General features: G+C 43.1%; 2 long non-coding RNA genes across 2 annotated transcripts in view; both read right to left on the bottom strand.

The window, feature by feature from the left end:
• Nucleotides 1-18,238, bottom strand: part of LOC147000975 (uncharacterized) — a 240,714-nt gene that overhangs the window by 90,175 nt on the left and 132,301 nt on the right. The window lies entirely within an intron of this gene.
• Nucleotides 10,566-17,750, bottom strand: LOC147000979 (uncharacterized). The gene is made up of 3 exons (XR_015045368.1): nt 17,683-17,750; nt 17,114-17,133; nt 10,566-10,673 (listed from the first exon to the last, which is right to left on the bottom strand). It is a non-coding gene; the product is annotated as an uncharacterized LOC147000979 (long non-coding RNA).

Below are 18,238 nucleotides of genomic sequence, written 5' to 3'. Positions count from 1 at the left end.
AAGAAATATTAATAAACAAATACAAATCAACAAAGTGCTCAAGACTACAATTATTCTTGAATGAAAACTCCCAGGTGTTTAAAGAACACCAAAGTTCTTAAAATAATTCCATAAAATGGAAGGGAAGGGACACTTCCCAATGTGTCTTAGAAAGCCAATGTTACCCTGTAACCAAAATCAGATAAAGTGAAAATAGGTGGTGGAACTTCAATGGATAGAGTTGGTTACCACCAGACCTGATGACCCAAGTTTAATTTCTCAAGCCCAAATAGTGGATTTAGAGATCTGTCTCACAATTTGTCCTCTGATTTTCACATGTGTGCAGACACACATATGCAATTAAATCTACATTAACCAGATATTATGTCAAAATTTCCATGTAAAATGTGAAAACCTAACAAGATGGCTTGATACTTCACGATAGTTAACACACATTTAAAATATCAGATTCATGATCAAGATCACTTCCTTCATGAATATGGAATGAGTCTTAAATACACAGATCTTTAAATTAATATCATGTGAAGTATAAACAATACAAAAAAGTGTGTAGCCTTAAGAGTGACATTTTGTCCTTTTCCATCATGATTAAAAAATAAAAGGAGAGGCTTTCTTAACTGTTGGTATTTGGGAATGAATAACAATTAGAATTTAAAGCCCCTTCTAACACGGCATTTTACAATATTAATTGCTCACTTACTGACATGTTCTCATTTGAAAAATGGTCGACATGTTTCATTCATTCCTTTTATTGGTTTGATATCCCATTAGCCATGGCTGTTAACTCTGGTCTATTAAAGGGAATAAGCAAGAAAAAAAAAAAAGAATGACATTTGGTCCTTTTACAGAAAGTAGGTGGAAGTAGGGATAATGCTCCATGTGATAAGCCAAGTCCCTAAAGACAAATGTGCTGTGTTTTCTCTCCTATGCAGAATGTGCACGTTTGGCAGAGCCTGGAAATAAGAGGTCATGAAAGAGGGGAGAGTTCTGCTTCTCTAGGGTGTTCCATAGGGCATGTGCTGGCCTGGGGTCTGGGTGTCTCAATCACTACACACTGTCCAGGAGTGCTGCACAGGGTTCTGGGAGGTTCAGAATCCAGACTCTTGCAGCCCCAAGGTGTCCATTAGACAGACAGTGGGGAGAGAGGCTCAGTGCCTAGGACCCAACCAAAGTGATTCAGACAAGATGAGAAGGCATGGTGAGGGACCCACCTCACTAGCAAGCCTGTTGTGGATGCTTATCTTTTATCCTCTCAGTGGTAGCTCCTTTCAGCCCACCTCTTTGGGAGGTTGTTCCATCACCGTATGGGTTCAGAGAACATAAAGGACAGTGTCACAAGAACCTCACGGCAAAAAAGTCTGTTCCTCCATTGAAAACAACCCTAGAGCCCCTTCCCCCCAGCCCCCCGCCAAAAACGAACAGAAATCAAAAAAATGAACAGAACAAAGCTCTCCAGAAAGTCTCACCACCAGGGTAATTGAAAATGTCAGACACACTGTCCCCTGAGATAGTGGTGTGAAGGACCTAAAGTGTTACACACACACACACACACACACACGGACAAGCACATACACCCCCCCCACACACACACACACTGCCTAATTCAAGATCCCAAGCTTCTATGGCACTTCTCAGTCAGGAGCAATAAACATTTTGTTCCTATTGTGGGATGCATTTGGAACTCCCTTCAGGCTGGCATAACTTTCTGTCTGACCCTCAGGCCTGCATACACTGTAGAGTTAATATGTATGAACTAAACAGTGCAGCAAGACCTGTCACTATGTCCTCAGGTGTTTCTTATATCTACATATAAACATGGGATCACACAAGGTAATCAAAGACTGTTTTCAAAAGACTTGCCCTGGGTTTTAGGTATACAGAAAGATACTTACATAACATGCCCACCCAGGCATCTCTTTGTCTGTGGACTCTGAGGAAAGAGTCTCTAACAGGCCTGACTCATAGCCTGGGACTCTGAGTGTGAGATCTCCAGACCATCACAGTGTCAGCCTGCCTTCTTTCATAGCAGAGAATAGGTGTCAAATGTGTCTATGTTGAGAAGTGGGATTACAAGGAGACCTGGTTCTTCCTCTACTACTCCTTAATTAATTGTTGAGAGAAATATGAATTCTTTGCTTGTATGTAAAAGCCTGGGATTCATCAGGAGACATGAACCTGCAAGCAATAGCACCTGGATGCTGTTGTATAGTAGCATTTTGCAACATGTAAGAGCAGAGCCTCCTGGTCCCTTGGCAAGCAAATCTCTGGCACACCTGGCATCACCAACTCAGATGACTGGATTCGAATCCACAGCCACACTTTCAGATGAGGAAGTCAGGAGGGAGATGAGTCTGCTACAGGAGGCTAGATACAGACCTGGAATTTAAGAGACCCTGGGTGAGTGCTTCCCCTTCCCTGAACCTGGTTGCTTTTGAAAAATATGGCAGAGGAAGGAAGAGCAGCCTCTTCCAGAGCATTGATGCTCATGCCAAGCACAGGACAGTGAGACCCTGCCAACCCAGGGCTGAGAGCTGCGGTTTACACAGAGATATGCCAGCTTTCAGGTCCAGAAGACATGAGATAAGGGTGACCAGAGACATGGTGATCCCTACACTAGTACACTTCAAGCATGGCTGACAGCCTGGCTCCACTGCAGCCTCCCAGCTGGACTTCCCAGGCCTCTGCTCATGAAGATGAGGGATAGCCAAGTGAAGACCTGTCCTCTTCCCATGCCAGTTACAATAAACTCGGGCTTGCAGGGAATAGGAATAGTGTTTGACACCAACTTGGAGACAGGAATAATCAGCATTTGGATGAGTGCATAGCCTGCTGCAACAGCTGTTTAGGCCACCACATCTAGCAGAGCAGCTGACAGCAGGGTGTAGTGGCTGTCCTTCATGCTTCCCATATAAACAACCTCTCTGCAAGCTCCTCTCCCTGAATGCACCCAAGGACAGCACCCACCACTTATCAAAGAGCCTCCTGGTTTTTTTAGTTACTAGTCAGCAAACAAGTCACAGGAATGCTGTTTCCCAAATCCCATCTATGGCAGAATGCTCAAGCCAGGCCAGCTCTCACCTCCCAACCTCCTTGTTCCTGATGTCCTGACTCATAGAATGTGAGAATAAAGCAGAGGTTGACTTCATACCACTCTCCTGAGAGAAAAAAGAAGGTATATAATTCTTTTTTGTTGTTTTGTTTTTCAAGGCAGGGTTTCTCTGTATAGCCCTGGCTGTCCTGGAACTCACTCTGTAGACCAGGCTGGCCTTAAATTCAGAAATCTGCCTTCCTCTGCCTCCCAAGTGCTGGGATTAAAAGCCTGGGCTTCACTTCCTGGCAAGGTAGATGATTCTTAAAAGAATCTCCAGGAAAGCAGGTTCCATAAACTGAGCTCACATGTCCAGGAAGCCAGCTGTTTAAGGATTGCAAGGGAAATGCAGCTCACCCCACCACTGAAAACTGGTGTTTGCAAAAATGCACAACACAGCTCACACTTTCAAAAACATCATCTAGAGAAAATTGCTAACTACCCCATACTGCCCCTACAAAACCCCTTTCCCAATTAATGAACATTAGCTGCAAAACTCCTGCTTTGTATTCAGGCTAAATCATCTCAGTCATATATGCCCTGACATCTTGTAGCAGCATATACTATCCTAAGAATCCACACGCCCCACCCACAGAATTTATTAGAAATCAGGACCTATTACACACACCACTGGGGGCAGCCAGCAGCCAGGTGTTTCATCAGACTCTCATGGACACCTCCATATCAGTACCACATACTGACATGCCTCCATGGCACAGACACAGACTCTTACAGTGTAGTAAAATAGTGCCAGGCTGATGGCATCCAGGAGGGCCTGTTACATAGCAGTAAATGATTGATGTGCTGCATTGAGTATGAAACATATCAGGTTCAGCTTGTCCCTCCTGCAATCCAAAAAATAAAGCTGGATATAGAGTATTGTTACACACCTCACACCTCACATAAGCATCTAGCTATCAGACCCTCTGGTCTTCTACACATTCGGCAGATGCGTGGGAAGTCACCCCCAAGCCTGTACTCACTGATAATCCCTGAATTTCTTCGCATAACTATCACTGGACTCTCAAACCTCTAGGTAATGAATAATGACACAGAAACTTATATTTGTTTATTGTAGCTTGGGGCTTAGCTTGCTACCCCACAACAAGCATGTATAACTTCATTAACCCATTTATTCTAATTCACATTTCTCACATGTCTCATAACCTCATGTTCAGTACATCTGACTTCCTGCATTTCTGGCTGGAAAATCCCTCCCACCTCAGATTTCTTCCCACAGTTCCACTCTCATGCCATAAGTTTCACCTTCTGTATTCTGCTCAGATATAGGCTTGCAGCTCTTTATTAAAGCCAGAGAATGCCTTAGGCTAGTAAGGAGGACAGAGATAACCTACACTCAGTGCACAGAAATGCTACTCTAGTAAAGACCCAGCAGGGTGTCAGTCCCTCTAGCAAACCCCATCACCACCACAACCCCTGCTGGAAATCATCCCCTGCCTGACACCCCCTCCATGCTGTCCATCACCACAGTGTCTAAGTGTAAGAATGGGTTGCACAATACTCTAGAGCCGTACATACACAACTATGTGCTAGGCTCCAGTGATCTATGCCCTCTAACAAACCAAACATATGGTCATTGGTGTTAGATCCTCACCATTGCCACACAAACTACACTGGCCTCTCATGTACTACTGCTGGCCTGCCATGTACTGCCCTCCAACCAAAATTTTGAGAAATCAGGCTTTGTTGGACAACACTTCCAGGCTGTCATTTCGAATGCAATGCTGGATATTAGAGCCTTCTACACAAATGTACTTCTTGCACACCACCTAGATCACTAAGCTTCATGCCCAACTGAACAATGGGGGTTATGGCCACATATACACATCTAGGTATCAGGCCATGCAGTACTCTTACCCACAAACACTGTTAGAAGCAGACTTCGTAATATATGCACCTCTGTTGAAGCCAAAGCCACATGTGTTTGGCTGGCCTTGCTGGGCTCACTATCCCTAGACTCTGCAAATTCAAACATACCTCTTGGTATCAGGTCCTCACCCTCCTTCAACCCAAACCAACATTTAGTCTTATGTGTTTTCCCATGATGGTAGTCCTCTGCCATGTTTCAGGTACACATTAGGTTACATGACAACAGTACACACACACACACACACACACACACACACACACACACACACAAAACGACTGCTAGGAATCAGGTCCTCCTGGATACTTCCCCTGTCTCTGCCACCACATACACATTGTTATGCACTGGGCTCTCTTGGACAACCTTCATCAACCCTCCATACAATGTTACCTTGCCCTATTGGACACTACCCAGCATCCTGTGATAGGAGCAAGGTTTTCTTGAACATGGTCCTTATAACACTGACAGCAAAATATTTATTTTAAAGCCATACTAACTAGACTTAGCACTTCTGCCATCCTTTCTAAACTTACAGGTGTCAGGCCTCCTAGAGAACTCTGTCAACTGACAACCTATATCCGATTCAAGGTATCAAGCCCTACTGGACACCCTTCTACCACAAGTGCCATCCTACTATATAACCCTACATCTCAGCTGCCACTCACTGCCACCATGGATATACTAACAGGTGTCAGACCCTGCCTGGCACAGCCTCAGACCCTGACTGGATACCAGCATAGCTTCACCCTCTATAAACTTGTAGGTATCAAAGATCCTTGTCAAACATTCATCCAACATTTCGTTATTTACGTAAAAATGAATCAGAGTATGCATCTCACTTGTGTGAAGAAGGTTTTCATCTTTAACAAATAGTAAAGCAATATGCACACAATACTGTTTTCAAACACATGAAGGATTATTTGAAGTAAATATTTAATGGACACATCAGTATTACAAATAGAGACACAGTTTAGTTCCTGTGAAAATGTTCTCAATTGAAACTTTGGTCATGAATGGACCCTTGGTCTTTACCACAAAGACAGAAAGCCTCCTGCTCTGTGGGTCACAGAGAAACCTTGGTAATCTCATGATGGCCTGGGTGACCCTAACCACTAAAAGATCATTGGCACTGAGTTCCCAGGGTTCCCAAGGTCAGAATATGTGACTAGGTAAATGTGTCAGTAAGACACACACAGCCCTGAGCTCACCCATACTCAAGTTATAAGATATCCTGGTAGACCACCATCTCTCGTACACTGTCATATATCAAGATTTGTTAGATACCCACCCTTCTAACATCAAATCCCCAAATAATATTCGTCAGAATGGCTAAGATAAAAAATTCAGGTGACAGCAGATGCTGGCGAGGATGTGGAGAAAGAGGAACACTCCTCCATTGTTGGTGGGATTGCACGCTTGTGCAACCAGTCTGGAAATCAGTCTGGCGGTTCCTCAGAAAATTGGACATAGTACTACTGGAGGATCCTGCAACACTCCTCCTGGGCATATATCCAGAAGATGTTCCAAGTGGTAAGAAGGACACATGCTCCACTATGTACATAGCAGCCTTATTTATAATAGCCAGAAGCTGGAAAGAACCCAGATGGCCCTCAACAGAAAAATGGATACAGAAAATGTGGTACATTTATACAATGAAGTACTACTCAGCTATTAAAAACAATGAATTTATGAAATTCCTAGGCAAATGGATGAACCTGGAGGGCATCATCCTGAGTGAGGTAACCCAATCACAAAAGAACTCTCATAATATGTACTCACTGATAAGTGGATATTAGTCCAGAATCTTAGAATACCCAAGATTCAAGATAATAATTTGCAAAACACATGAAACTCAAGAAGAACAAAGACCAAAGTCTGGACACTTTGCCCCTTCTTTGAATTGGGAACAAAACACCCATGGAAGGAGTTACAGAGACAAAGTTTGGAGCTGAGACAAAAGCCTGGACCATCTAGAAACTGCCATACCTGGGGATCCATCCCATAATCAGCCTCCAAACGCTGACACCATTACATACACCAGCAAGATTTTGCTGAAAGGACCTTGAAGTAGCTGTCTCTTGTGAGGCAATGCCAGTGCCTGGCAAACACAGAAGTGGATGCTCACAGTCAGCTATTGGATGGAACACAGGGCCCCCAATGGAGGAGCTAGAAAAAGTACTCAAGGAGCTAAAGGGGTCTGCAACTCTATAGGTGGAACAACAATATGAACTAACCAGTACCCCCAGAGCTCGGGTCTCTAGCTGCATATGTAGCAGAAAATGGCCTAGTCGGCCATCATAGGGAAGCGAGGCCCCTTGGTCTTGCCAACTTTATATGCCCAAGTACAGGGGAACGCCAGGGACAAGAAGTGGGAGTCGGTCGGTTATGGAGTGGGGGGGGGTATGGAGGACTTTTGGGATAGCATTTGAAATGTAAATGAAGAAAATACCTAATAAAAATATAAAATAAATTCCACTCAATATCCTATCATACACTATACATAACAGTAAGCAAGATTTCTAAAATGTAAATATATTGTTAGGTTCTGACAGCTCTCCTAATAATTAACATTTATTATAGATCACTTCTCATTCTGCCCAATACCTTTTCTCTTCTTGGACTATTCATGATTAGGTTGTAAAGCATCCAACTTAGAAGCTCATCATTCTTACAAACCTCCTTTCTATGGCAGTTCCAGGACTCAGTGTCTGGACTCTTTGTCAATCTAAACTCTAGATTTCTATTTAAATGAGAGAATATCTGTCTGTACTATGAACTGGTTTTTTAAAAATTAATAGAAAAAATAAAATGAAAATAAAAAAAAAACACTTTCCCAACAATAAAATTTCACATGGCTACTCCTGTGTCAGCAGAGGTGGATTTTGGTATATGGTAAAGAAAGCCTTAATTAGAAAGAATTAAAATAGTTCAAAATTATGCATTGAAGATTAATAAAATTCAGGGGATAGATCTTAAATAATAATTGACCATATAGGGCTGGAGCGTTAGCTCAGCGGTTAAGAGCACTGACCTTTAAAGATTACTTAACCTGCTCTTGGAAATATGCCACTAGCCTTGGATGACTGCCCCCACTGAATACATCCTTTTAGAATTGTTATAATTTGATGATTAAAATTAATAATGATGTTACTTGTTCTGTTTGTGATTATTTCACTGGATACAGTTTCTAAGAGATATTTTTGTACAATAATATTCAAAATGATTTTTTTTTTTTTAGTATTTGTGATTGTTTCACTGGATACAGTTTCTAAGAGATGTAATGTATGGTTTTTAATATATTAAATTCCCTGCTAAAGAGCTGCAATGTACGCTCAGATTCAAACTGCCTCTGTGTTTGTTTCTGTTTGTCACCACCTAATCCTTACCCACATGGCCTTGAGAATCCACATCCCAGGGACCCCCATACACAGCTGGGGTGGTCCATGGCAGTATGCACTCACTGATAAGTGCATATTACTCCAGAATTCAGAATACCCAAGATACAATCCACAGATCACATGAAGCTCAAGAACAAGGAAGACCAAAGTGTGGATACTTCAATCCTTCTTAGAAGGGGATCAAAATACCAGTGGGAGGAGATACTGAGACAAAGCATAGAACTGAAACTGAAGGAAAGGCCATCCAGAGACTGTCCCACTGGGGATCCATCCCATATACAGTCACCAAACCCAGACACTATTGTGGATTCCAACGAGTGCTTGGTGACAGGACCCTGATATAGCTGTCTCCTGAGAGGATCTGCCAGTCGCTGACAAAGAAGTGAATGCTCACAGCCATCCATTAGACTGAGCACAGGTTCCCCAGTGGAGGAGCTAGAGAAAGGACCAAAAGAGCTTAAGGGGTTTGCATCCCCATAGGAGAAACAACAATATGAACCAACCAGTATGCCCAGAACTCCCAGGGACTAAACAACCAACCAAAGGGTACCCATGGCTCCAGCTATATATGTAGTAGAGGATTGCCTTGTGGGACATCAATGAGAGGAGAGGCCCTTGATCCTGTGACAGCTTGATGCCCAAGTGTACAGGAATGCCAGGACAGACAAGGAGGAGTGGGTGGGTTAGTGAGCGGGAGGGGGCGGGGGAGTTAGAATAGAGAGGTTTTCGGAGGGGAAATGAGGAAAGGGGATGAAATTTGAAATGTAAATAAAGAAAATATCTAATAAAAAATTAAAAAACAAAACAAAACAAGTGGACCTAGCAGAATGAACTCACACCTCTCCTGTCACTCTACCCTTATCCTGGGCCTCCCTCAGAGTGCGCACATGAAAGACAGAGGTGTCCTTCTCTGGAAAGCACATTTTACCATGAATTAAGTCTGTTATATAATGTCATATATATTGTTGGGCCCCATTTTGGCCCTGGTTTGGGCCTTCACTTCAGCAGTGTAGATGGCTCATCACAGAGAATGGAGCCTTGGGGCAGGTAGATGTGCTCAACCATTGGACATGAGGTCCTCACAGGGTTCAGGGCCAAGCTGATATCCCTGCCAGGGATGCTTATAGTGATAATTCTCAACCTGAGGGTCATAACCACTTTGGAGGTTGTAGATCAGATATCCTGCATATCAGATATTTACATAATGTTTTATAACAGTATAATATTTACAGGTTGGAGGTAGCAATGAAGTAATTTCATGAAGTGTCACCACATCATGAGGAACTGTATCAAAATCTTGCAGAGTCAGGAAGGTTGAAAACCACTGGCTTATAGGAAGGAGATGAGGCCAGAAGGCCAAAAGGGCAAGCAACTATGTAATGCTGTAGTGTTTTGATCAGTGACTGCTGCTTACACTGAGTGAATTTTACATAGATTCCCAACACTACTTGAACATGAAGTCTATAAGAAACCACTTCAAACTTCAAATGGGTCTATGTGTGCCCTGTGCCTAGGGGCTGACAACAGTCTCAGTGTCCATTGTGGTGTTCTTAGCCATGGTCAGTGGTATTCTTAGCCACCCTGCAAGGAAGGCACCTTGTGAAATCTGCTAAAAGGTAATGTCTTCTCTTTTGTCTGTCATTTATGTTTTTAGGGTATGTGCTCCATGAACATAAATTGAATATGCCCAGGAGTGGGGTGCATGCTTAGGATTTTAGTGAACTCCTATACTGAGCATGCTAAGGGCACTAGTGTCTTCCTGCAGGGAGCATGTGCAGGGATAGACCCACACTTCTACCCATATGCACAGGCTCATGGAGTGAAGGGCCCATGCTTAATATGCTGGAGCAGGATGTGGCTTCCCAAATAGGATGCCAATGCTCTCCTCATCCCCTTCAGGTAATAAACCTTCCTCCTCTCTTTTGTCTCATCTCTGCTTAGTTTCTCTTTCACTCACTGCCAGGAGGACCCTTTGTGTTTGTCTTGCATTTAGACAATCAGTGTAGCCCACACAGCAGGCATCTGCCATGCTGCTCTCTACCTTTCTGCTGCATCAGTGACATGACCTGCTGGGCCTACACAGTTGTGCCTACTTCAGGACAGTGAAATCCCTTTAGGGATAGAGAGTTGGTGGTGGACTTACTCCTCATATGCACACTAGCAGTGTCCGGGGTAGGGAACGGGAATATGGATGGTCCTTCCTCAAGTTGTCCCATCCAGGGGACAGGTGCCAAGGTACGTTCATCTCTCAAGGCTCAGCTGAAACACTTTCGCATCCTGTTCAGGAATTTTGTTGCAGCTTCAGGAAGAAAAGAGAAGACATGACTGTTCAGCCTAATAATTGTGCAATGGAGGACCAGCAGGGTAAACCTGGCAACACACACACATACACACACACAAACAAACACAAACGCTGCTAGCTATGATATAATGCTGCTGCTGCTCCCCTATCCTGCTAGGAATGGAACTATGAAAGAAGGAGGGAAAGCTTCTCAGAAGATGCATAACGACTCCAGAAACACAACAGTAAAGTAGCAGAGGGTGGAAGTGTGCATCGAGATGCCCAGTATGCTCTGAGAGCTGGCACAGGATGTGAGTTAGCTACAGGGATCAAGGGAATCCAATAGGCTCTGATATACTAGTGAACATGGGACAAGCTGGGCAGCTGGGCAAAGGCTGGATACCTAGGAGTTCCTATTGGAAAACAGCAGGGCAGTGTCCACCATGGCTTGACAATGTGCAATGTGTGCAGATGGAAATGACTGGGAAAAGGGGAGCATGCCTCCCTAGGTCCTGTCCCTCCACACTTTGTGTATTGGGTAGGTCCAGTAGGACCTGACACTTATACAGCACAGTGGTAGCAGGAGGAGGGGCTCCTGATTCTTCAGAGTGCCTTGAGTTTGGTAGTTGAATTCCTAACAAGACCAAATCTTAGCAGTGAACACAGGAGGTTAGGAACAGGAGGGTCTGATTCCTAGCAATGTATGTGAGGTAGGGTGGTCTCACAGGGTATAAGACTTAGTATTGTATGTGGGGTGAGGGACAGTGGATTTAGCAGCATAGACTGAAACATAGCAGCATCTTTATTAGTGATAGGGACACTGAGGAAATGGGTCCAGCAGGGTCAAATAAAAAACCCAATACCCAATAGTGCGGCGAGGGTTCCAGCAGCATCTGTTTTATGACAGTATATATAGGGCTCTAAATGAAGGCCAGAAGCCCCTGCAATGATTAGTTTATGTGGGGTAGGGCCCATTAGGTCCTGAGTTATGGAAGGTTGTATGCATCCAGGAATATGTAGCTGACGTTGATAGCTTCCAGTGTATATGGTGTATCTGTTAGGGAGGTGTCAGCAAGGCCTGCTACCTATAAGTTTATAATATTTATAATATCCACTCTCCCATACTGCAGCCCCAAATACAATGATAATTTTCAGGCAGGGTTGGACACACTCATCTAGAACCCATGTAATGTTTAAGGTGTCAGGACTCAAAGGACAACACACCAGTGTGGCTACACCACTTACTATACCAGATGACAGATGCTACTGGACCACACCAACTCCCTGCTGCTATCTGAAAAACACAAGCAAGCTATCAGGCCCTACAGCTTGTCCCCTGCTGAAGCCCCACATATAGTGCCATATTGAGATCCTTCTGGACACTCTCCACCATTCACATGACACACGCTGAGGTTTGAAGCCCTCTAGGAATTCCCCTCCACTATCAGGGACAACTGCTAGGCCCTAGATCCTGCTGCACTCGCCTTTCCCCTTTCCCACAGCCCTAAATACACTGCTTTTATCACTCCATGCTGGGTGCTCACACTCACAGTGCTATTTACAGGCAAGGATGTCCATTCAGGCAAGGATGGACACCCAAAGCCAACTTCCCACATAGCATTCAGGTGTCTAGGCCTACCTAAATACCTGTTCCCTTAGGATACCACTCCACACACAGAGATAGCTATATGACTTTACTAGAACTTCCATTGACACTACCACACAGCTTGGCCTAGGGGACAGTGTGCTGGCATTGTACACACACCGACTCTTGAGGACATGTCCATCAAGACTGATGTCCTAAGTTTATCCAGCAGGGCCTATGACATAGTAGATTATAGTCTGTGACAGGAGTACAGGAGTCTCCATCAAGGCCTGATAACTAATGTTGTAGGTGCTAACTGGGGCTGATGTCTAAGAGGGTCCTGACACCGAGAAAGACATGTGAGCTTCATTAATGTGAGGCTGTCAAGCAGGGCCCAGGACATAGCAGTGAGCTGATGGTACAGTGGCAGGGAGTATCCATCAAGGCCTGAGGACTATCAGTCAATATAAGGTTTTGTCAGGCATCAGGACCGGATACACAGAACTAATGTGCTCCATATGTTGGTGACCTGTTCAGCATGGTTCAATACCCAGCAGTCAGTGTGGTGTTTGGTGGGAAGTAGTGCATGGCCCAATACTTAGGAATGTATTCAAGGCACCTGGGAGGTTGTACAGTAATTCCTGGTGAATACAAGTACAAGTGCTATTTAACAGTGCATTACACCTGGGGTATATGCCAGGATGGGAGGTGTCCTGCAAGATGTGAATCTAGCAGGATATGTTGGTTAATGGCAGGGGGTGGAATGACAAGCAAGTCCTGATACCTGTCCCTGTATATCTGGTGGCAGTGTGGTTAGGGGAACTCCTAACAGGTTCTGGCACCTGGCATTGTATATGAGACAGCAAAACAGCTGCTGTCTAGCCAGGACTGATGTCCAAAAATCTATATGTTAATTGTCCTTCAGGTACTTGAAGTAACAATGTATATAGGGTGTTAATGTAAGGCTGTAGGAGTTCAAGTCCTGTTGCTCACCCCATCCCACACTACCTGACAAAACAGTGCTATGATCAGATCCAATAGAGAGTCCCTCTCTGCCACACAAAATATGTTGGGAATCTGGTGTAACCTCACCACACACTATACCACTATGACCCTTGAGGCCCAGAGGGACCTTTGATGGCCAGGCCATATACATACAATTTCATGTCCCTGTGTGCGAAGGTGTTCTCATGACATAGTAAAATGAACACATTATCTGCGTGTGGATGTGCTAAGCCCGTTCCTCCTGAAAACTGTCAACCTTCTGTGGCTCAAAACATCTTCCTCTGCTGTACATTCTACCACCATAAAGATGCATTTTCTGATGTGAAGCAGCTTCATGATGTTTGGATGGTCCAGAAGCTTAATTTGTCAATTTCAGTCCTGTTGTCTGTGTCATTTTTCTCACCCCTTTCAGAAGATCCTGACAGCAGACCACACCTCTTTGAGGAGGTGGCAGAGCCATGTAAAGCTGCCTTTACTGAGGATCCTGAGGTGACCCAACAGGGTCACACTATCAGTGGGCCTGACCTCCAGGTCCAGCTGGATCACTGCCTGCTCTCTTCACTTCCCTGCAAACTGCTTGACAATTTCCACCTAATATAAGCTGGCAAACAATGAGATGAAAACCATGGTATTACAAACAAGACAAGCATGTTTGGAAGAAGCCTTACTGTTCTAAATAACCACATAGGAAAATAAGAGATAGGTAAGATGGCCCCATAGTGCACTTCTGGGTCATAGAAAACTAACAACAAAACACTGGAAGTTACTGGGACCAGCAGGATCTAGGCACCCAGGAACTCCACCTGACCTGTGGCATAGGTGCCTTTTGGTCTGCATCCCTGTCCTGAGCAGACCTTGAGCATAAACTCCACAGTCAGTCCCACAACACCCAGAGGAAGCTCCACTCCAAGGCTCTCGAACAACCCCAGGATTGCAGGTTCGCAGAATCACAGGCTAGCAGGATCCCAGAGGCAGCTTGATTCCCAGAAGCTCTGACACACCCAGGTCTCACAATCACAGGATCCCAAAATCACAGGATTTCACAATCACAGGATTCCAGAGAGAGCAGAACTCTGAGTAGTTCTGACAACCAGGATCACAGGAAGGACAGGCTCCAGTCAGACACAATAAGAAGACCAAACCTCAGGATACTAGGTATAAAACAGAGCGAAGATTCCCAACTTAAAGGGCCAGTAAAAATCTTCAACAAAATTATAGAAAAAAACTTCCCTAACCTAAAGAAAGAGATGCCCATGGACATAGAAAAAGCCTACTGAAGTCCAAATAGACTAGGGCAGGAAAGGAATTTCTCCTGTCACCTAATAATCAAAACACCAAATGCACTAAACAAAGAAAGAATGTTAAAAGCAATAAGGGAAAAAGGTCAAGTAAAATAGAAAGGTAGACCTATCAGAATTATACCAGACTTCTCACCAGAGACTATGAAAGCTAGAGGATCCTGGGCAGATGTCATACAGACAAAATAAAAAAAAAAATCACAAATTCTAGCCCAGGCTACTACATCCAGGAAAACTGTCAATTATCATAGCTGGAGAAAACAAGATGTTCCATGATAAAACCAAATTTTACACAATATCTTTCCCTAAATACGGCCTTACAAAGGATAACAGATGGAAAACACCAACACAAGGAGGGAAACTACACCCTAGAAAAAAGCAAGAAAGCAATCTTTCAACAAACTTAAAAGAAGATAGCCACAGAACGATAATTCTACCTCTAAATACAAAAATAAGAAGTGACAATCAAGTTTCCTTAATGTCTCTTAACATCAATGGACTCAATTCCCCAATAAAAAGACATAGGATAACAGACTGGATATGTAAACAGAACCCAGCATTTTCCTGCACACAGGAAATCCATCTCAGTGACAGAGATAGACAAGACCTCAGAGTAAAATGTTGGAAAACAATTTTACAAGCAAATGGTTCCAAGAAACAAGCTGGAGTAGCCATTCTAATATCAAATAAAATCAACTTTCAACCAAAAGTTATCAAAAAAGATAAGGAAGAGCACTTCATACTGGTCAAAGAAAAAATCTACCAAGATGAACTCTCAATTCTTAACATCTATGCTCCAAATGCAAGGCCACTCACATTCATAAAAGAAACTTTACTAAAGCTTAAAACACACATTGTACCCCTTACAGTAATAGTGGGAGACTTTAACACTCAACTCTCAGCAATGGACAGATCATGGAAACAAACTAAACAGAAACACAGTGAAGCTAACAAGTTATGAACCAAATGGATCTAACAGATATTTATAGACCATTTAATCCTAAAGCAAAAGAATATACTTTCTTCTTAGGCCACATGGCACCTTCTCCTAAATTGACCATATAATCAATCACAAAACAGACCTCAATATATACAAGAAGATTGAAATAATCCCATGCAAGTGTAAGGAGCCGCCCTCACATTGGCCATTACAAGATGGCGCTGATGGCACTGGCACCTGTGTAAACAAACCATCTGCACATGCGCTGGGGTAGTTTCCCACCCCATGTGCTCTGCCTTCCCCGTGACGACAACTCCGGCCGATGGGCTGCAGCCAATCAGGGAGCGACACGTCCGAGGCGGAGGACAGTCCTCCATAAAAGGGACGGGTTTTCGCCATTCAGAGGATCTCTCTATCAATCTCTCTCTCTCTCTCTGGCCATCTCTCTCTCTCTGGCTCCCTCTCTGGATCTCTTCTCCACTGGCTCCTGATGGGGTAAGCAATAAAGCTTGTGCCGCAGAAGATTCCGGTTGCCCTGAGTGTGTTCTTAGCAGGGGGAACAAAAGCGGCGGGCAACATGCAAGCTATCAGATCACCACACTAAGGCTGGTCTTAAATACCAACAAAAACAATGGAAAACACACATACACATGGAAACTGAACAACACTCAACTCAATGACAAAATGGTCAAGGAAGAAATAAAGAAAAAATTAAAATCTTTTTAGAATGCAGAGAAAATGAAGACACATCATACCCAAACTTATGGGACACAATGAAAGCTTTGCTAAGAGGAAAACTCAAAGCTCTGAGTGCCTCATAAAAGAAACTGGAGAGAGCTTACACTAGCAGCTTGACAACACACCAGAAAGCTCTAGAACAAACAGAAGCAAATACACCCAAAGGAATCGATGGCAGAAAATAGTCAAACTCAGGGCTGAAATCAACCAAAAAGAAACAAAGAGAACTGTACAAGAATCAACAAAACCAGGAGCTGGTTCTTTGAAAAAATCAACAACATAGATAAACTCTTAGTCAGACTAACCAGAGGGCACAGAGACAGAATACAAATTAATAAAATCAGAAATGAAAAGAGGGCTGGTGAGATGGCTCAGTGGGTAAGAGCACCCGACTGCTCTTCCGAAGGTCCAGAGTTCAAGTCCCAGCAACCACATGGTGGCTCACAACCATCCGTAACGAGATCTGGCACCCTCTTCTGGAGTGTCTGAAGATAGCTACAGTGTACTTATTTATAATAAATAAATAAATCTAAAAAAAAAAAATTAAAGAGAGACATAATGAAATATATCTTAAAATCATTATTCTATTTGTGGAATATTAACAGTTGGAAATATTAAAATCATGTTTTACAAACATCATGGAATTATTATTGACAATATTTGATCACTGTGCTTGAAATTAGCATTTTCTTAATGTTTAACTTCAAAGAGTTTTTTCCATTTTAAAAATTTTAGACAATATTTACTGATGAAATAATTTCTCTCCCAGAAACACTGATAATCTTTTTTAAGCAAACTTATAGTTAGACCCTGTACACAGACTTATAGTGTGTTTTCAATGGGATCTGATGCCCTCTTCTGGTGTGTCTGAGGACAGCAACAGTGTACTCACCACAAAAAAAATGTGTAGATCTGAAAAAGAAAAAAAAAAACAACTATTAGAACATATCTAAAAATCTTTGAAACAGATATAGGAAACCTATACTGCAATCAATTTTGAAACAGGAAGAAATGGACAAATTTCAAAATACATATAAAATGCTTGAATAGATCAATAACAAGCAATGAAATTAAAATATTAACTGGAAAAAAATCAACAGTAGCCCAAGGCTTGACATATTCGTAAATTAATTCTACCAGACTTTCAAAGAACAATAATGTTCCTAAGATAATTCCATGAAATAAAAGGGAAGGGACACTTTCCACTGTGTTCCAGAGAGCCAACATTACCCTGTAACCAAACCCAGACAAACAGAAAGCTCACTGCTTCCATGCATAGAGCTGCTTACGACCAGACCAGATGATCCAAGTTTTGTTTCTGGAGCCCACATGGTGGAATGAGAGAACTGGCCTCAAACTTTGTCCTCTGTCCTTCCCATGTGTGCAGACACACAAAAACAATTAAAACCAGAGTAAACCAAACACTATTACCAATATTTTCACGTAAAAGATGTGACAAACCTTAACGAGAGCCTGTGATACTTCACGATAAACAACACATTTATAAACTCATGTTCATGAACATCAGTTCAATATTGAGTATAAGGTGAGTCTGAAATACACAAATCCATAAATAAAATCATGTGAAGAGTGTACGAGATGAAAAAGGACCTAGCCTTAAGAATAAAAAGTGTCAGCCTAGCATGGTGGCATATGTCGTCAATCTGATTGCACCTGGGAGGCAGGGGCAGGCATATTTCTGAGTTTGAGGTCAGCCTACAGAGTGAGTTCCAGGACAACCAGGACTACACAGAGTAAACCCTCTCTCGAAAACGAACAAACAAACAAAAACAAAGAATGAAAAGTGTCGTTTCCAGAAAATAGGTGGAACTAAGGATAACGCTTCATGTGACAAGCCAAGTCTCTAAAGACACCTGTGCTTGTTCTCATTTTTATGCATAATGTGCTCGTGTTGGAGGATCCTGGACATAAAAGGGGGACATGAATGAGGACAAGGCTCTGCTTCCCTGTGATGGTCCACAGGGCTTGTGCTAGGCAGGAGCCTGCTTTGTCTCAG

Source organism: Mus caroli, unplaced genomic scaffold, assembly GCF_978045245.1.
Source record: "Mus caroli unplaced genomic scaffold, Mus_caroli_1 scaffold_15, whole genome shotgun sequence".
NCBI classification, from domain to species: Eukaryota; Metazoa; Chordata; class Mammalia; order Rodentia; family Muridae; genus Mus; species Mus caroli.
This window is presented reverse-complemented; position numbering and strand designations above follow the sequence as displayed.